Genomic DNA, 20,768 nt, shown 5'->3' on the forward strand with positions numbered 1-20,768 from the left:
CACAGCAACATGGGATCCGAGCCGCGTCTGCAACCTACACCACAGCTCACGGCAACGCCAGATCGTTAACCCACTGAGCAAGGGCAGGGACCGAACCCGCAACCTCATGGTTCCTAGTCGGATTCGTTAACCACTGCGCCACGACGGGAACTCCCCCTTCCTTCCTTTCTTTTTGGTTTAGAGAAGCCCTTTCAATATTTCCTTTAACCTGGGTTTTGTGTTGCTGTATTCTTTAAGTTTTTGTTTGTTGGGAAAAATTTTTATTTCCCCTTCTATTTTAAATGATATTCTTGCTGGATAGAGTATTCTAGGTTGCATATTTTTTCCTTTTAGCACTTTAAATATCTCTTGCCATTCCCTCCTGGCCTGTAGCGTTTCTGTAGAGAAATCAGCTGATATTCTTATGGGGGTTCCCTTGTAGGTAACATTCTGTTTTTCTCTTGCTGCCTTTAGGATCCTCTCTTTATCACTAACTTTTGCCATTTTTATTATGATGTGTCTTGGTGTGGGTCTGTTTGGGTTCAGTTTGTTTGGGGCCCTCTGTGCTTCTTGTATCTTGAACCCAGTATCCTTTAGATTTGGGAAGTTTCCAGCGATAATTTCTTCAAATATATTTTCCATCCCCTTATCTTTTTCTACTCCTTCTGGAATTCCTATTATGCGTAGATTGGCCCGCTTTATATTATCCCATAGGTCTCTTATATTGCTTTCCAGTTTTTTGATTCGGTTTTCTGTCTGTTGACCAGATTGAGTGATTTCCATTATTCTATCTTCCATATCACTGATTTGTTCTTCTGCATTATTTATTCTGGTTTTTACTGCCCCTAGTTCAGTTTGCATCTCTGCAAATGAATGTTCTAGTTTTTCTTGGCTCCTCCTTATATTTTCTAGTTCCTTTCTGAGGGTATCTGCATTACTGTTCATATCGTCTCTTAATTCCTTCAGTATTTTCACTATTTCTCTTTTGAACTCCAGGTCTGTCTGACAGCAGAGATCTGTTTCATTGTTGACTGTTTTAGGTGAGTTCTCCTGTTGGTTTGACTGGGGGTGGTTTCTCAGCTTCTTCATCTTGCTTGTTGTTTTCTTTCTCCTGAGGGAGTTGTCCTCTCCGTTATCGGGCAGTGTTTGCCTTGTCACTGCCGTGGAATATTTCCTGAGGGCTGGCGTTGTTGGTCAATCTTTTTTGAGGCAGTGTGGCTTTTCTGGAGTGTTGATGGGGCTAACAGTGTTTCTTTGAAGCAAAGGAGGACTTCCTGAGGGCAGACAGGACTGGGAGGTCCACACCACGATGGTAGCAGATTTCACTTGGTCATGCAGAGCTTGCTCTGGTGTTTTTAGGCTGTGGGGTTCTTGCAGGGGGTTGGCGGTGTTGGGAAGCTGTTCCTAAGGAGTGCAGCACCCCCTGGGGGCTGGATCAGCTATCTGGGTCACTGAGAACCTAAGAGGCTCTTCCCTAGGGCAGCCCAACTCAGAAGGACAGCCTGAGAATGTAGGCGGATCTTTTCACAGTCTGGCCGAGCTTGTTGCAGCTTTTCTGGGCTGCAGGGGCTCTTCCAGGGGGCTGGTGGTGCCGAGCAGTTATTTCACGGGAGTGGGGCACCCCCTGGGGGCTTGGGCGGGTAGCAGGGCTGTTGGAGACCCAAGAGGCTCCTCCCCAGGGCAGCCCGACTCATAAAGACCGTCTGAGATCTTTTCCCGATTCGCCCAGGCTTGTTGCAGCTTTTCTGGGCTGCAGGGGGTCCTGCCTGGAGCTGGCAGTCCTATGCAGCTGGTCCACTAGGTATCAGCACCCCCTGGGGGCTTGGGCGAGTAGCAGGGCCGTTGGAGACCCAAGAGGCTCCTCCCCGGGGCAGCCCGACTCAGAAAGACCGTCCAAGAATTAGGCCGATCTATTCACAGCCTGGCTAAGCTTGTTCTAGTTTTTCTGGGCTGCAGGCCTTTTCTTGGGGGCTGGTGGTGTTTGGTGTTGCTCTGCGGAAGTGTAGCCCCTCCAAAGGGCAAGCAGGCCTGTGCAGGGAGAGCCCCTGCGGTGGTAGGCTTCAGGCAATTGTTGAGGCCAGCTCTCCTGGATGGCAGGCAGCCCCAGTTCAGTGAGAGCGTAGGGCGTGGCGGGGCTGGGGGAAGGGGATGCACTGGGAAGTACAGCTTTCAGCTAGCTAGCGGGCCTGTAAGCTTGCTGTGGCGTGGGGGGTATTCTATGGGGACCCACCCCTTCTTCTCTCCCCTCCCCAGCACGGGTGCAGACCAGGCTCTTCTCCCAGGTTCCCTCTGATGCGGCTTTCCACTTCCCCGCCCCTAGAGTATTGTTCCCTTCCTCTGCGACAGCTTTGTTTTCTAGTCTCCCAGGCAGTCTCTGCCCCGTCAAATGGTTTCTAGACCTCCCAAGCAGTTTCCGCTCTGCCCCGCCCCCCTAGCCCGGGGAGTAATCTCTGGAGCTGAAGTCTTGGTGCCCAGCCCCCCCCCCAGGCGTCCCCCGGCCCCCTCTCAGGGACTAACCTCTGGAGGTGAGGTCTCGGTGCCCAGCCCCCACCCAGGCATCCCCCGGCCCCCTCTCGGGGACTAACCTCTGGAGGTGAGGTCTCAGTGCCCAGCCCCCACCCAGGCGTCCCCCGGCTCCCTCTCGGGGACTAACCTTCAGAGGCGAGGATTCGGTGCCCAGCCCCCACCCAGGCGTCTCAATTTTTGGTGACTGTGCCCGTAGTTCAGATGATCCGTTGGGTTCTTGATCGGCTTTTCCGTACTCCAACTTACTGCTACACTCTTCTCTGCATCTGGAGATTCCTCCGGTTCATTTGATCTTTCCCCCGGTAGGTGACTTTCCAGGGTGCGGGATCCCTTTCTCCTCCGCAGTTCCCTTTCGGGAGCGCCCATCCCGCTCGGATTCACCTTCTCTCACTCTCCTCTTTTCTCCCGTTCTGCCCAATAATGTCACGAACTTCTTGCCGTTATTGGAGTTTAGTTTCCTCTGCCAGAGATTGGTTGCTGTTCTGTGCGAGTCATTTATTCTGTAGATGTGCTTTTTTTGTTGTGTTTGTGGGAGAGGGCGAGCGTGTCCCCCTACTCCTCCGCCATCTTGTCCTCTCTCCCCTGAAGTACTTTAAAAGTAAAAGGTTTGATGAGGGGTCATAGAGTAAAGTACAAAGGATTCCAGTTCCCACTTTCTGCCTCAGTGAACCTCTCCGGGGTGAGTGTGGGTGGACTGAGTAATATGGAAGTTCTTTACTAGGGGAGTGGGGAGAGAAGCACCTACACATTTGGGAAAAGCTGCCAGGGCTCTGGTCTGGACAACTAAGTAGGTAATGATGACCACATCCAATAGCCTCCTCCTTCTGTGTCCAGCAATTTGCACTGTTCTCTCATTGACCATCTCCCTTCCTGCATCACTCAACCAAGACAGCAGCAAAATAAAGCTACCATTCACTGAGCACCTGCTCTGCACTAGGCACTTCATTCATTCCAGAGACTAATGTTTATTGAAGAACATCTATGTGCCAGGCAGTGTTTCAGGAGATGGATACACCAGTGAACTAAGCAATCTAAAATGTCTGACCTTGTTGAGTTTATATTCTAGGGGGAGAGACAGCAAAAAGCAATGAGAATAATACATTAACAAATGATGCAGTGCAGTATATGTCATTAGAAAACTAGTGAAGGAAAGGAAGCCTGGCAGTGCTGATTGGTGGACAAACAGGTTTAAATGGAGTGTTCAGGGTCAGCCTCATTGACAAGGAGACATGTGAGCAGATACTTGAAGACAGTGAGGAATTAGGGCACAGAGATATATAGAGGAACAAAGCTACAGGCATTGGGAACGGCCCTGCACTGCCCTGGAGAGGAGATGCGTGTGCTGTGAATTTCAGAACACTGGGCTGGGCACTGGGGTCGCGAGGCTGAAATCACATTCCACTGGGCTATGGAGAGACAGACAATTCCACAAGCAACTACAACAGACTTGCAAACACCACTTGGTTTATAGGAAATGAAGGGGACTTAATCAGCATTTGCCATTTGGGGGAAGTCAGAGGAGCTTGCCTGATGAAATGCCAGGAATCTCAGAACTGAGGGAGTAGGACAAGTTAACCAGGATGGGGGAAGAGTTTTCTCCACAGGGGCAGCAATGTGGCTACCATTAGGATGTGCATCTCAGGAATTTGATGGAAGGAAGATTAATTGCCTGAAGGCACCAGATGCTGCATTCTGAAATCCAGCTCTGCATTATTACTAGACCACCCTTCCCACAGGATGCTCTCAGGCTGTGACTGAGTGTGGCAAAATTAGGAAGGCAGGACTGTTCCTGGGAAGCTGCTTTATTTCCCTTCCATCTGACCTTGGAACCCTTGTGCCTTTTTTATTCCTTTTTCGGTACTTTGTGTGTGTATGCGTGTGTTCCGTTTTCCCTTTTGTAAGCTTCTTAGCAATACATTTTGTTTTCTTAGTGTTTGATCTTGAACTTATTGCCTATGCTTTTCTTAAAAGTCTATTGCAATAAAAGTATTTTTATTTAGCTGAATTATACTATGAGAATATTAGAGCAATATTCTGTTTCTCTCCACTCAAACTTTGTGGGGTTGTTACTTTCACGTAGGATGTTTATATCCCTACACTTCCTCGAGGGGATTCATAAACAGTCAAATATCTTTCATAAAGTTTAAATAGCAGGAAAAATTCTCACACCTTTGCCCTTGCAGTTAATATTTCAGATGCTCTCCATTCCTTTCCGGAGACCTATATCTTCATTTACTATCATTTTCCTTCTTCCTGAAAGACTTGTTTTAACACTTCTTGTCAGGCAGATCTGGTGATGAATCTTCTTAGATTTTCTGTGTCTGAAAAAGATAATTGGCCATCATTTTTTAAATGCTGCTGAACCAAAATAGGGTTCATTCACACATTCACAGTAAAGACAATCTTCTGACACCAGGTTGTGTCTGGTGAAGAAAAGTACATCATTTATTGCAAGGTGTCCAACATGTGGCAAAGCAAGGAGGATGGGCAGCTCATGCTCAAACCATAAACTCCTGAAATTCTTCCAGGGAAAGAGTCTTAAAGGCAAGGTGAAGGAGAAGGTCCAGTGATTCGTGGTCATGCTCAGTTCTCTGATTGGTGGAAGGTTAGGTAACTGGGTGATGTTTGGCAATCTCAATCTCAATAATCAACCTTCTGGTTCCAACCCGTCTGGGGTCTAGTGCTGGTGGTAGGCACACAGTTAACTTCCTCCTGCACTGAGGGTTTTAGTATCTGCAAAAATCACTCATGGATATGGCTCAGAATATTATCCATAGTCCTTAAATAGGAACTCAAGGTCCTTAACTTTGTTTCATAACCAGATTCTTATTATTTGTCTTGCTTGAATGTTTTCCCTTGTTCCTGGCCTTTCTCACTTCATTGATTAAATTGCTCTTCCCAGGGAAGGCATAGGAGGCTAAGGCTTTTCTACAGACAAAAGGAGAGGGGAGAGCAGGGCAGGGGGTGATGTCTCTGCCCTGGAATACCCCAAAGTGTCCTTCTCAGTTTCACCACGTATAGAATTCTAGGCTGATAGGATTTATTAAAGAGGTTGCTCCACTGTCATCAATTTGGATTATCTCTAAGGAAGAAATGCCTCTCTATAATTAACATAACTTGTTTCTCTGGCTCCTCTAAGATTTACTCTTTTTTTTTTTTTTTTGAGCTGCTCCCGTGGCATGTGGAGGTTCCCAGGCTAGGGGTCTAATCAGAGCTACAGCTGCTGGCCCACGCCCCAGCCACAGCAATGCACAATCCCAGCAGTGTCTGCAACCTACACCACAGCTCACGGCAACACGGGATCCTTGACCCACAGAGCAAGGCCAGGGATCGAACCCACAACCTCATGGTTCCTAGTCAGATTCGTTTCTGCTGCACCATGATGGGAACTCCAGATTTACTCTTTATCACTGGTTTTAAGCAATTTGATTATTATGTGTCTTAGTGCAGTTTTCTTCATGTTCTTTGTGCTTGGGCTTTTCTGGGCTTCTTGCATCTGTGGGATTACAGTTTTCCTCAAATATGGAAACACTGGGGACATTATTTCTTCACATGTTCTATCTGTGCCCACCTCTTGATGCACTTCTCCAGGGATTCCAACTGCACATATATCAGGCTGCTCAAAGTTGTCCCTCAGCTAATGGAGGCTCTGTTGATTTCTGAAAAGTATTTCTTTTCTCCCTGTGTTTAGCTTTGGATCATTTATTTTGCTCTCTTCAAGTTCAGTATTTTTGTTCTGCAATATCTACACTGCCATTAATCCCAACCAGTATATTTTTCATCTTTCACATTGTACTTTTCATCTAGAATTCATTTGTGTCTTCTCTATGTTTTACATGCCTTAAGTATTTGAACATATAGACTACTACTATAAGAACTGTTTCAGTGTCCTTGTCTGCTACATCTAATAATGTGTTTCAATATTTGGTGAGTTTTAACTGATTCATTCATCACCTCATTATGAGTTGAATTTTTCTGCTTATTTCCATGCCTACTAAATTTTGATTTGATACATGGTTTTGAATATTACCTTGTTGAATGACAGATTATATCTTTTTCTTTTTACAGCTGCACCTGAAGCGTATGGGAGTTCCTGTGCCAGTGGTCGAATTGGAGCTGAAACTGTAGGCATATGTCACAGCCTGAGCAACACTGGATCTGAGCCACACCTGTGACCTATACTGCAGCTTATGGCAACCCAGGATCCTTAATCCACTGAGCAAGGCCTGGGATCAAACACACATCCTCACAGACACTATATCGAGTTCTTAACCCAATAAGCCACAATGGGAACCCCTAAATGATGGATATTTTTGCATTGCTAAAAATGTTCTTGTGCTTTTTCTAGTCTATGGTTAAATTACTGGACATATTTTGATCCTTCTGGGTCTTCTTTTTATGACTTCTTTGGTAGGACTGACATTGGTCAGTCAATGGCTAATTATTCTCCATAACCAAGAAAATATCCTTCTGAGTATCCAACCCAATATCCCACGACTCCTGAGGTTTTTCCATCTCGGTCATTGGAGAACTATCCTCCTACATGTGCAAGCACTAGATATCGTCTTCATTAATCCTTTTCATGGTTTCCTCTGGCCTCCAGAAGTTACCTCACATCCAGGTGTTGACAGGGAACCTCTTAAGTTCTGACAGATTTGACATGTAAGTCTTCTTTTTTTTAGGGCCGCACCCACAGCATATGGAGGTTCCCAGGCTAGGAGTCGAATCAGAGCTGTTGCTGCTGGCCTACGCCAGAGCCACAGCAACACCAGATCAAAGCCGTGTCTGCAAACTACACCACATCTCACGGCAATGCCGGATCCTTAACTCACTGAGCAAGGCCAGGGATCGTACCCACAACCTCATAGTTCCTAGTCGAATTTGTTTCCTCTGCGCCACGATGAGAACTCTGACATGTAAGTCTTGATGCATATTACTAGTCTGCCTATCAGCTCATTCCAGCAGTGTGTGAAAGTAAGCATTATCCCTCATCTCCTCTAATATTATTTACTTACTCATTTATTTGCTTGTTTGTTGGTCGTTTCAGTTATTCATGTCCTTATGTTTAATATGATTTGTTAGATGGGATTAGAGCAGTGCTCCCAATAGGGCTAATTACTCCCACAACTGAAAAAATACCCTCCTGAGTCCTAACCAAATGTCCCAAATGAATCCTGAGGTTTTCCAGTCTGGATGATCCAACAGGCACTATGACCACCTGAGTCCAAGTGCTAGGCAGTGTTCTCTCTGCTCTTTTCACATACTTTCCCTGAACTCACACGCATGTGGTGAATAAGGAGGGGGGCTCTTTGATGACCTCTGGGTTTCTCTCACTTTCCACTTTTCTCCTCTCTGGCCCCCAATAGAACTCTAGCTGCCTTGATCTCCTCAAACACTCAGCTCTGACTCTGAACTTCAGGATTCCATCAGCTCCTGCTGAGGTCCCCTCCATGTGCTGCTGCAGACTGAAAGCTCAAGGCAGTAAGCTGGAGCAGTCTTTGTTCACACTTCTTTGTTTCTTCTCTCTCAGGGATCACTGTCCTTCACAATGCCTGATATACAGTGATTTGCCAACCATCTTTTATATATATGATTGGTTTTTTGGTTCTTACAAGTAGGATTACCACTAGTTATGCCATTTGAGCTAGAAACAGAAGTTGATAGCCAACATTGTCTTAGTGACTTGCCAGTGACCTTGCAAACTCTACTTAGAAGTGCTGGGCAGTCTAAGATGCTTCTACTTAGCCTTTATTCCTTCTCTCTCCTTCACTGGGGTTCACACCAGAATCAGATTCTGATGGCTCTCCCAGTTTGCCACTTTTTCATATATAGCTATAGTAAAAATCTTTCTTCAGAAATCTTTAGACATATGTCCAATCATTTGAACAGAAGACATTTTTATAATGATTTTTATTTTTTCCATTATAGCTGGTTTGCAGCGTTCTATCAATTTTCTAATGTACAGCAAGGTGACCCAGTCACACATACATGTATACATTCTTTTTCTCACATTCATGCTCCATCATAAGTGCCTAGATATAGTTCCCAGTGCTAGACAGCAGAATCTCATTGCTTATTCATTCCAAAGGCAAAAGTTTTCATCTATTAACCCCAAATTCCCAGTTCATCCCACTCCCTCCCCCTCCCCCTTGGCAACCACAGGTCTGTTCTTCAAGTCCATGAATTTCTTTAATGTGGAAAGCTTCATTTGTGTTGTATATTAGATTCCAGATATGTAATATCATATGGTATTTGTCTTTCTTTTTATGACTTACTTCACTTAGTATGACAGTCCCTAGTTGCATCCATATTGCTGCAAATGGTATTATTTTGTTATTTTTTATGGCTGAGTAGTATTCCAGTGTATATATACCACATCTTCCTAATGCAATCATCTGTCAATGGACAATGAGGTTGTTTCCATGTCTTAGCTATTGTGAACAGTGCTGCAATGAACATCGGAGTACATGTGTCTTTTTCAAGGAAAGCTTTGTCTGGATATGTGCCCAAGTGTGGGATTGCTGGGTCATATGGTAGTTCTATCTACAGTTTTCTAAAGTACCTTGATACTGTTTTCCATAGTGGTTGTACCAATTTACATTCCCACCAACAGTGTAATAGGGTTCCTTTTTCTCCACACCCTCTCCAGCACTTATTGTTTGTAGACTTTTTGAGGATGGCCATTCTGTCTGGTCTGAGGTACCTCATGGTGGTTCTGATTTGCATTTCTATAATAGCAAGTGATGTCAAGCATTTTTTCATGTGCTTGTTGGCCATCTGTATATATTCTTTGGAGAAATATCTATTGAGGTCTTTTGCCCAAATTTTCAATTGGGTTGTTGTCTTTTTTGCTGTTGAGTTGTATAATATTTTTTTGTATTTTGGAGATTAGGCCCTTGTCACTTGCATCATTTGAAACTATTTACTCCCATTCTGTAGGTTGTCTTTCTGGGTTTTTTACGGTTTCCTTTGTTGCACAAAAGCTTGTCAGTTTGATTAGGTCCCATTGGCTTATTTTTGCTTTTATTTCTCTTGCTTTGGGAGACTGACCTGAGAAAACATTTATAAGGCTGATATCAGAGAATGTTTTGCCTCTGTTCTCTTCTAGCAGTTTGATGGTGTCTTCTCTTACATTTAAGCCTTTAAGCCATTTTGAGTTTATTTTTGTGCATTGTTGAGGGTGTATTCCAGTTTCATTGATTTACATGCAGCTGTCCAGGTTTCCCAGCACCACTTACTGAGAAGACTGTCGTTTTCCCCATTTTATATTCTTGCCTCCTTTGTCGAAGATTTATTAACCATAGGTGTCTGGGTTTATTTCTGGGTTCACTATTCTGTTCCATTGGTCTGTATGTCTGTTTTAGTAAAGTACCACACTGTCTTGAGTACTGTGGCTTTGTAGTATTGCCTGAAGTCTGGGAGAGTTTTGCCTCCTGCCTGGTTTTTTTCCTCAGGATTGCTTCAGCAATTCTGGGTCTTTTGTGGTTCCATATAAATTTTTGGATTGTTTATTCTACCTCTATGAAAAAGGTCATGAGTAATTTGATAGGGATTGTATTGAATCTGTAGATTGCTTTGGGTAATATGGCCATTTTTACAGTATTATTTTTTCCATCCCAGGAGCATGGAATATCTTTTCATTTCTTTGAATCCTCTTTAATTTCCTTGATTAATGTTTTATAGTTCTCAGCATAAAAGTAATTCACCTCCCTGGTCAGGTTTATTCCCAGGTATTTGATTTTTTGGGGGTGCAATTTTAAAAGGTATTGTATTTTTTTTCACAAGGAAAAGCCACTAGCATTTTTATTTATTTTTTTATAATTTTTTTTAATTTTCCCACTGTACAGCAAGGGGGTCAGGTTATCCTTACATGTATACATTACAATTACATTTTTTCCCCACCCTTTCTTCTGTTGCAACATGAGTATCTAGACAAAGTTCTCAATGCTATTCAGCAGGATCTCCTTGTAAATCTATTCTAAGTTGTGTCTGATAACCCCAAGCTCCCAATCCCTCCCACTCCCTTCCACTCCCATCAGGCAGCCACAAGTCTCTTCTCCAAGTCCATGATTTTCTTTTCTGAGGAGATGTTCATTTGTGCTGGATATTAGATTCCAGTTATAAGGGATATCATATGGTATTTGTCTTTGTCTTTCTGGCTCATTTCACTCAGGATGAGAGTCTCTAGTTCCATCCATGTTGCTGCAAATGGCATTATGTCGTTCTTTTTTATGGCTGAGTAGTATTCCATTGGTATATATACCACTTCTTCCTAATCCAATCATCTGTTGATGGACATTTGGGTTGTTTCCATGTCCTGGCTATTGTGAATAGTGCTGCAATGAACATGCGGGTGCATGTGTCTCTTTTAAGTAGAGTTTTGTCCGGATAGATGCCCAAGAGTGGGATTGCGGGGTCATGTGGAAGTTCTATGTATAGATTTCTAAGGTATCTCCAAACTGTTCTCCATAGTGGCTGTACCATTTTACATTCCCACCAACAGTGCAGGAGGGGTCCCTTTTCTCCACAGCCCCTCCAGCACTTGTTATTTGTGGACTTATGAATGATGGCCATTCTGACTGATGTGAGCTGGTATCTCATGGTAGTTTTGATTTGCATTTCTCTTATAATCAGCGATGTTGAGCATTTTTTTTTGTCTTTTTGCTAATTCTTGGGCCGCTCCCGTGGCATATGGAGGTTCCCAGGCTAGGGGTCTAATGGGAGCTGTAAGCCACCAGCCTACGCCAGAGCCACAGCAACACAGGATCCGAGCCACGTCTGTGACCTACACCTCAGCTCACGGCAATGCCAGATCATTAACCCACTGAGCAAGGGCAGGGACCGAACCCGCAACCTCATGGTTCCTAGTCGGATTCGTTAACCACTGCGCCATGACGGGAACTCCCTGTTGAGCATTTTTTCATGTGTTTGCTGGCCATCTGTATATCTTCTTTGGAGAAATGTCTATTCAGGTCTTTTGCCCATTTTTCTATTGATTGATTGGCTTTTTTGCTGTTGGGTTGTATAAGTTGTCTATATATTCTAGAGATTAAGCCCTTGTCGGTTGCATCATTTGAAACGATTTTCTCCCATTCTGGAAGTTGTCTTTTTGTTTTCTTTTGGGTTTCCTTTGCTGTGCAAAAGCTTTTCAGTTTGATGAGGTCCCATGGGTTTATTTTTGCTCTAATTTCTATTGCTTTGGGAGACTGACCTGAGAAAATATTCATGATGTTGATGTCAGAGAGTGTTTTGCCTATGTTTTCTTCTAGGAGTTTGATGGTGTCCTGTCGTATATTTAAGTCTTTCAGCCATTTGGAGTTTATTTTTGTGCATGGTGTGAGGGTGTGTTCTAGTTTCATTGCTTTGCATGCAGCTGTCCAGGTTTCCCAGCAATGCTTGCTGAATAGACTTTCTTTTTCCCATTTGATGTTCTTGCCTCCCTTGTCAAAGATTAATTGACCATAGGTGTCAGGGTTTATTTCCGGGTTCTCTCTTCTGTTCCATTGGTCTGTCTGTCTGTTTTGATACCACTACCACACTGTTTTGATGACTGTGGCTTTGTAGTATTTCTTGAAGTCTGGGAGAGTGATGCCTCCTGCTTGGTTTTTGTTTCTCAGGATTGCTTTGGCGATTCTGGGTCTTTTGTGGTTCCATATAAATGTTTGGATTGTTTGTTCTAGTTCTGTGAAAAATGTCCTGGGTAATTTGATAGGGATTGCATTGAATCTGTAGATTGCTTTGGGTAGGATGGCCATTTTCACAATATTGATTTTCCCAATCCAGGAACATGGAATATCTTTCCATTTCTTTACATCTTCTTTGATTTCTTTGATGAAAGTTTTATAGTTCTCGGCATATAGGTCCTTTACCTCTTTGGTCAGGTGTATTCCGAGGTATTTGATTTTGTGAGGTGCAATTTTCAAAGGTATCGTATTTTTGTATTCCTTTTCTAATGTTTCATTGCTGGTATACAGAAATGCAACTGACTTCTGAATGTTAATCTTATATCCTGCTACTTTGCTGAATTTGTTAATCAGTTCAAGGAGTTTTGGGGTTGAGTCCTTAGGGTTTTCTAGGTATAGAATCATGTCATCTGCATACAGTGACAGTTTGATCTCTTCTCTTTCTTTATTTCTTTTGTTTGTCTAATTGCTGTGGCTAGGACTTCCAAAACTATGTTGAAGAGCAGTGGTGAGAGGGGGCATCCCTGTCTTGTTCCAGATTTGAGTGAGAAGGCTTTCAGTTTTTCCCCATTGAGGATTATATTTGCTGTGGGTTTATCATAAACAGCTTTGATTATATTCAGGAATGTTCCCTCTATACCCACTTTGGCGAGGGTCTTGATCATGAATGGATGTTGGACTTTGTCAAATGCTTTTTCTGCGTCTATTGAGATGATCATATGATTTTTGACTAAAAAAGGTATTGTATTTTTTTATTCCTTTTCTAATATTTCATTGTTAATATACAGAAATGTGACTGATTTCTGGATGTCGATCTTATACCCTGCTACTTTGCTGAATTTGTTGACCACTTTGAGTAGTTTTTGGGTTGAGTCCTTAGGCTTTTCTATATATGTTTTCTATATATAGTATCATGTAATCTGCATACAGTGACAATTTTACCTCTTCTCTTCCTATTTGAATACCTTTTATTGCTTTCCTTTGTCTGACTGCTGTGGATAGGATTTCCAATACTATGTTGAATAACAGTGGTGAGAGTGGGCATCCCTGTCTTATTCCAGATTTTAGTAGGAAGGCTTTCAGCTTTTCTCCATTGTGTATTATATTTGCTGTGGGTTTCTTGTAAATGGCTTTTATTATGTTAAGGTATGTTCCCTCTATACCCACTTTGGTGAGAGATTTTTATCATGAATGGCTGTTGGACTTTGTCAAATGGTTTTTCTGCATCTATTGAGATGATCATGTGGTTTTTGACTTTTGTGAATGTGGTGTATGACGTTGATTGATTTGCATATGTTGAACCATCCTTGTGAAGCTGGGAGTAATTGCACTTGTTTGTGTGTATGATCTTTTTTATATGTTGTTGGATTCAGTTGCCTAAAATTTTGTTGAGAATTTTTGCATCTATATTCATCAAAGATATTGGTGTATAGTTTTCTTTTTTTGGTGGTACCTTTGTCTGGTTTTGGAATTAGGTGTCATGGAATGTCTTTGGGAGTGTTCCTTCTTCTTCAACCATTTGAAAAAGTTTGAGGAGGATGGTTATCACTTCCTCTTTGTATGTTTGGTAGAATTCACGTGTGAAGCCATCTGGTCCTGAACTTTTATTTGTAGGGAGTGTTTTTATGACATATTTAATTTCATTTCTAGTGATCGGTCTGTTCAGTTGGTCTATTTCTTCTCGATTCAGTTTCGGCAGGCTGTAAGTCTCTAGAAAGTCAGCAGCGACCTGAGTCACTGCACTGACAAAGCAGATCCTTAACCCACAGTGCCACAAGGGACCTCCATACATTTTAATTTTAAAATGTCTTCTAGAGACTTTCTAGAAAATTTCAGGTTGTTCCTGGGATTCGTGGTTGCTCCCTGGCCCAGGAATTTCCACTAGCCACAGACATGGACAAATTAATTAATTAATTAATTAAACATTTGGATCCTGCAGTGTTTACATTTAAATCTTGATGCATACTCCTAGCTTCCCCCCTGTCTTACTAGGAATATATCCAGGTAACTGTTACCACACATCCTCTCCAACATTATTTATTCACTTACTTACTTATGCTTAGTATTATGTTCTAAGGGATGGCACTAAAAGGGAAGTAAAGCAGGTCTTTATATAACAAACTTGTTCTATGCATAAGAATTCCCCCTTGCTAAAGAAAGGAACCACAACTGAAGCTTTCCTGCACTTCAGACTGTAGGCAGTGAGCATGTCATTGATTAAGTGTGCCCTTGTCCTGGTTCCCAGAGCCAGTTGGTACCATGTTCTCATTTATTGCACCTGCTCCCTTAGGAAAGGCCTCTCAACACAGATGTGGGTGCACTGACTCTGCCTTTGGGGAAAGGCTTATCTGAAGTTGAATTCCAGCACCATCACTTACTGTGTGTGTGATCTTAGGCAAGCTGGTATGGCTCTGGGTGCCTGGGTTTCATGGTTCACACCTGAGGGGTAGGAGGTTGAGAGGCATAGACAAGTTTTGAGCCAAGGTCAGAGCAGGGGAAGGGTGCCAGTACTCTCAAAAATCTCATTTAGTTTCTCAGTACTCAGCAGTGTGCTGGAGCCAGATCACACTGAGTCACACATGCTGATCCATAAACACCCAGGGATTTTCAGTCCAGTTGTTAGATTGTCAGCTGCTTGACATCAGCAATGGCAGGAGTATTTACACCACAGAAATTAGCCAGCAAGTGCCACAGACCAGGGATGCCCTCCTGCACTCCCACCAAAGCCAGTTTATCAGTGCACTGGCATCAGGCTGGGGCTGAGGGAATGGGTGCCATCTCCATGCTCTTCTTTTAGTTTACACGTCCAGGGTACACACTTTTTATCCTTAGGTGAGTTGTGTAAGGGGAGATACAATTATATGTTGGAACAATATGGAGCTATCCCTCAGAGTTTGTTCTGTAACCAACTGTACCGACAGCGGGGTCCCAGCTTCTAAGTTGACATTATAGGAACTGGCTCAGCCTGGGTGGTTTTAAGGGGCATCAAAGGGGATGGATGAGGTTTGTCAGAGTCCCTGAGAGTGTCTCCACGAGTCGGCAGAAGACCCATCCTGTTGCTCTGGTATCACAGATGGGCCTGAGGATAACTTAATTAGGATACAGTCTTGAGATGGCGGAAAACATGACTAAATTGTTTTAACATACGATGAAAAATTATCCAACAAAAAGTCCATGGACAGAGTGGTTCTAAGCATGGCCAATTTAGCATCTCAATGATGCCATAAAATAACAAATTTCTATTTCTGGGCTTTTACCATCATTGGACGGGTTTCTCCTAAGCCTGGGTCCTGTTTTGGTACAAAAACTATGGCCAAATTTTCAGGCACCATATCCAGTCACAACAACTTTCATTGGAATACAAGGGCTTGGCCCTTCTGTGTGTATCCTATTCTGAGCAAAGAAATCCCTCCCCAAGACACTCAGATCTCTGACTGTATTTCTTTCCAGTTAACACATTCTATACCTGATTAAATGTTGGAATATTTGTGGATTTTATAATGAATGCCTATCATGTTCCTATTTAAAATGTCAGATTTCTTAACTGCACACCTCCATTCAGATTTAACCTTTGTTGGGTGAAAAGGAATTTGATGTTTGATTTCATATTTTGATTATTTCCCCATTCTAACATATGATATTTAGCTATGACACTGGATATGTGAAACAGTGCCTCCCAGATTATGGTAGGATCTGGGCTTCAAGGGAGGAAAAGACATGCCCAGCCTCTACGGTCAAGAACGCCCAGTCTGTTGGGAGGCATTGAATAAAACAAGCATTGATAAGTAACAGGGATAAATGCTTTCTGTTAGAAAGAAGGCAATGGTATGGACTTATCTGCACACAGCAGGGAATAACCTAGTTTCAGAGGGACAGAGGAAGCTCCTAGAGAAGGAAGTGTAACTGGAGAGCTGAAGGCAAGTAGCAATGGCCAGATGAAGATGGAGGGATGCATTCCTGATGGAGGATTATGAGACTGTGAAGATCAGAGAGGGCATGGGCCATGTGATGAACAGAAAGAGGTTCCAATTGACTGGAACAGACAATATGGGATGTTGATTCAAGATACCGAATGCCTAAAACATTGTGAGCTTATTGAGTGTTTTTTGTTTTGAATAATCTTTTGTAATGATCCTGATGGGAAGAACATTCATTTCTTGTAACAATACTGAGTGGTTATTTGTGTGGGCACTCATCTGTAACAGTTCCTCAGACATATTCAGGACACCATATTATATTTAGAAGTTGTATCTCTTTGTCTTCTATTTTTTGCCACTTCAGAAGCACATGGAAATTCCCAGGCCAGGGATTGAATTCACACCACAGCAGCAAGCCAAGCCACTGCAGTGACAAGAATGGATTCATTTTTTCTTTTGTCTTTTTTTTTTTTTTTGTCTTTTTGTCATTTCTTGGGCCGCTCTCACAGCATATGGAGGTTCCCAGGCTAGGGATCTAATCAGAGCTGTAGCTGCCGGCCTATGCCAGAGCTACAGCAATGTGGGATCCGAGCCGCATCTGCGACCTACACAACAGTTCACAGCAACGCCGGATCCTTAACCCACTGAGCAAGGCCAGAGATCGAACCTGCAACCTCATGGTTCTTAGTCAGACTTGTTAACCACTGCGCCACGACAGGAATTCCCTTTATTTTATTTTATTTTATTTTATTTTATTTTATTTTATTTTATTTTTTTGTCTTTTGTCTTTTTAGGGCCGCACCCACGGCATATGGAGGTTCCCAGGTTCCCAGAGCTACAGCTGCCAGCCTATGCCAGAGCCACAGCAATGCCAGATCCAAGCCGCGTTTGTGACCTACACCACAGCTCACAGCAAGGATGGATTTTTAACACACTGTGCCACCAGGGAACTCCTCCTTGTTTTCTATTCTCAGCCATTGCACCCATGAGTCATGGATCCATTTATTAAAGAATAATATAAGAAACAAAGTCTGGGTCCTGACTGTGCTCATTGTGACTCACCATACAAAACTCTCCAAGACAGAGGATAATAATTAGAAAATTAGTAAATCTTGGCATCCATGTTTTCAGGGGAAGAATCAACCCTGGAAAAAGTGCCTCAAGTAATATGGCTTTCACGTTATGTTTAATGATTAGCATATTTCACCATGTATGTATCATTTCAACTTGAAATATAGGGATATTTTTTCTCATTTAAAAATATAACTGTTTTGTGACTCTCCATGTTTTTTCTTCTATCTCTACGCTTTTTTTTTGTTTGTTTGTTTTTTGCAGTTTTGCAACATTTGGCTTCAGTTGCTATAGTTCTTTTTGCACAAATTTCAAGACTTTTGAGACCCTCAAATTTCAAAATTCCTATCCAGCCCTGAGATTCAAGAGTAGATTCAAGCTATGGATCCATCACGGCGAATTACCGCTACTTTGAAATCTGAGTCCTCACTGGTTCCACCTAAAGAAACATCCCAAGAAGTTACATCCACCTCCCAGCCATCCTTCTCTCAAGTGCAAAGCTGCAATCTCACTAACTTCAACCGCAGTCCTAATAGCAAGTACCTCAGCTCTCTACCACAAGAACTCCGCCAGGAGCAGTACAGAGATGAGATGGCTGAACAAGAGAAGCAATGGGAAAAGCCAGAATCCCCTCAGAGGAAAAAGACACTCGTGGAGAACAAGAGACAGAAAACCCTCAATTATAAGTCACCTTTTCGAGCTGGAAGGGAAGGAAAAATCTCTTCCTTATATAATAAAGATTGGAATAAATGTAAATGTCATTACTGCCAGATCCAAAAAGAGACTGTTTCTGGGAATCCTGAAGGGCAGAATTCATCCTCTTGGAAAACGCTAGTACAGGACCTCAGTCAATTGAACCTCAGCCCTGATACCACACAGGCCCGCTGTGTGCCAGAAGAAGAGCTACCACGTGAGTAGGAAAAAGAGAAGAGCCATCAAAAGAGGAAGGAGGAAAAGCAAAAGAATTCCTCAGAGGCTCCAAAAATAGCAATTGAAATAAACCTGAGCATGTCATCCTCATGTGAGGAGGTTAGACTTGATTCAGATGTGTGAATATTTGTTTTTCGCCAGTTCCTTCGTTGGAACTTTTGGGGAATCACACAATTAAGAATGGTCAATAGGAGCAGCAAGAGCCAGTGTGTTAATGAAAAAAAATCTTATTAGCAAGCAACAGTTGTTCTTCTAGTGATTTTAGGGTCATTCTAGGAAATGCTAGGAGGAGTTAATCTGTGGCAAGAAAGATTGGTATACAATGGTATTAACTGCCCATTATTTGGTTTTCAGCTTCAACCTGTCTTTTTCCCACTTTGGATTTCTAGGTCCCTTATCCCATTGCCAATAAGGTATAAAGGAGCCATGCAGTATGAATTTCTTGCTGGTTGCAAAGTGCTTTTTATTACTATTTTATGGGTTGCTCACAGGAAAAGGCACTATGTCTGATGAAATGCCAGTATGTTTTGCAATTCTGAAGTTAACCATAATATGAGACCAACTTTTAAGGTTTTGAATGTGTTGCAAATGGATGTGTGAATATAATTGTGGGCTTCACATTGAAGTGTTTGGGTATGCTTTACCTATACCCATAGGCAAGTTTAAGAATATATTTTATGCTCCTTTACAATTAAGTACTAATCTTGCTCCTGAAAAAATTTATAATTCGTTGTCTCAATTGTCTGCACTGTATGTATAAAAAAAACTATCATTCAAAAAAATGATTTTATACATTCGATATTTGCTGGTGGTTTGAGTATATAAATTGAGGTACAGTTCTGGAGAAATATAATGGTTTGATTGCTTCTTATGACTCTGGCACTATTCTAAATATTTATAGGTACATGTCCATTTAGATATGCAACTAATCAGGAATTGATTAAAATCAAATCAGATTTTACTGGTGTGGATATTGACGTGCCTCTGCTAAAATTTATATGTAAATGCAAAGCATAGCAAACCCAATCTTGAAGAACAAAGTTGTTATATTACACTATCATTTACCAAGCATTGCTACAAGTCTGTAGTAACTCAGTTTTGTGTCTGCATAAGAATAGACACATAGAACAGTGCAACAAAATAGAAAGTCTAGAAATACTTCTAAACACTGTGTATTTTTTTTACATGCCACTGTAGTTCAGTGGGGAAAGACTGTTCTTTTCAATTTGGAAAGAAACAAACCTTGACTATTATCTTACAACACACAAAATATTAATTTGAAATGGGTCACCAAACTAATGGGAAGAACAATTCGATAACATCACTAGAAAAAAAAAAAACAGGATCATATATCTTCATGATTTGGGACCTGCAAAGATCTTTTAACAGGTTACAAAATGCACGACCTTTGAAATTAAATTTTGATGAATTGTAATTACTTGAAATTAACAATTTTATTCCTCAAAAGGAACCTTTGAAAGGAAACCATGCATTACTCATGTAAAGGATATACAGAGAATTCCTATATATATTTTAGAAAAATATAGGTGAATTTTCTCTTTATGAAGGCACAAAGATATATAGAATAAATGAACTCACAAATACATCAATATTGCTTGATGGGATGGCTGAAACCTTCATTTTTGAATGGTCTGGGATATTAGTAGTTCTGCCTGAATTGGATTCTTATAATTTTCCATTGTCTTTAATCACAAGGCATGGTAATATAATACTAAGGAATTTCCTGTATTCAAAACATATTCTTCCTTAAAAGAAAGACCAATACCATATGATATCACACATCCAGAATCTAATATACAGCACAAATGAACCTTTCCACAGAAAAGAAACTCATGGACTTGGAGAATAGACTTATGGTTGCCTAAGGGGAGGGAGAGGGATGGACTGGGTATCTGGGGTTAATAGATGCAAACTATTGCCTTTGGAATAGATAGGCAATGAGATCCTGCTGTATAGCACTGGGAACTATATCTAGTCACCTATGATGGAGCATGATGGAGGATAATGTGAGAAAAAGAATGTATATATGTATGTATGACTGGGTCTCTTTGCTGTACTGTAGAAAATTGACAAAACACTATAAACCAGCTATAATGGAAAAAAAATAATTTTTAAAAAAACCATACTCTTCCTTACCTCCACTGTGGAGAAATAGTCCAATATCCCCCTGGTAGTCAGGATCAGTCACCTCAGCCAGCACAGTAACTCCCTTCTTTGCCTATTGCTTCGGAGCCACAATAAGACCAGAGTGGTGGGGCAGCAGTCTTTACTTTCCTTTTAATGAAATTGCCATTGCACCTCCTAGTGGAATCATTCCTCCCCTTGGAACTGAGGCCTCTAGGGCATCAGAGCATAAGGTCACAAGGATAGGAAATAAAAATTTTGTCAGCAGATCACTAGAGGTAAAAAGGGGTAGTGCCACTCCCATTTCTACCCCTTGGTAGGATTCTGGACCCATGAATCTTGACCATGGCTATGGCTAAATGCTCAGTGGGTTAAGGATCCAGCGTTGCCATGCACTGTGGGGTAGGTTGCAGACACGACTCAGATCTGTTGTTGCTGTGGTTGTGCATAGGCTGGCAGCTGCAACTCTGATTTGACCCTGTGCCTGGGAACTTCCATATGCCATGGGTGTGGCCCT

General features: G+C 42.1%; 2 long non-coding RNA genes across 11 annotated transcripts in view; one reads left to right on the plus strand and one right to left on the minus strand.

The window, feature by feature from the left end:
* The window catches only part of LOC146394601 (uncharacterized), a 77,937-nt gene extending 58,872 nt beyond the window's left edge, over positions 1-19,065 (plus strand). For 4 of the 5 annotated variants that reach the window (XR_014835474.1, XR_014835476.1, XR_014835475.1 and 1 more), the window contains one exon: positions 17,441-19,065. This is a non-coding gene — a long non-coding RNA (uncharacterized LOC146394601). The remainder of the gene's footprint in view (positions 1-17,440) is intronic. The other variant, XR_014835473.1, reaches the window with a different exon arrangement.
* LOC102166571 (uncharacterized) overlaps positions 166-20,768 on the minus strand; it is a 73,380-nt gene continuing 52,777 nt past the window's right edge. For 2 of the 6 annotated variants that reach the window (XR_014835469.1, XR_014835464.1), the window contains 2 exons: positions 4,675-4,826; positions 166-3,095 (listed from right to left, as the gene is read on the minus strand). This is a non-coding gene — a long non-coding RNA (uncharacterized LOC102166571). Of the gene's footprint in view, positions 3,096-4,674; positions 4,827-13,621; positions 16,633-17,473; positions 20,711-20,768 lie in introns of those variants that run through there. The other 4 variants (XR_014835465.1, XR_014835468.1, XR_014835467.1 and 1 more) reach the window with 4 other exon arrangements.

This window comes from Sus scrofa, chromosome X (genome assembly GCF_054392235.1).
Source record: "Sus scrofa isolate SSC_HxYL_T2T_F1_AM1 chromosome X, Sscrofa_HxYL_maternal_Yorkshire_Landrace_v2.0, whole genome shotgun sequence".
In the NCBI taxonomy this organism is placed as follows: Eukaryota; Metazoa; Chordata; class Mammalia; order Artiodactyla; family Suidae; genus Sus; species Sus scrofa.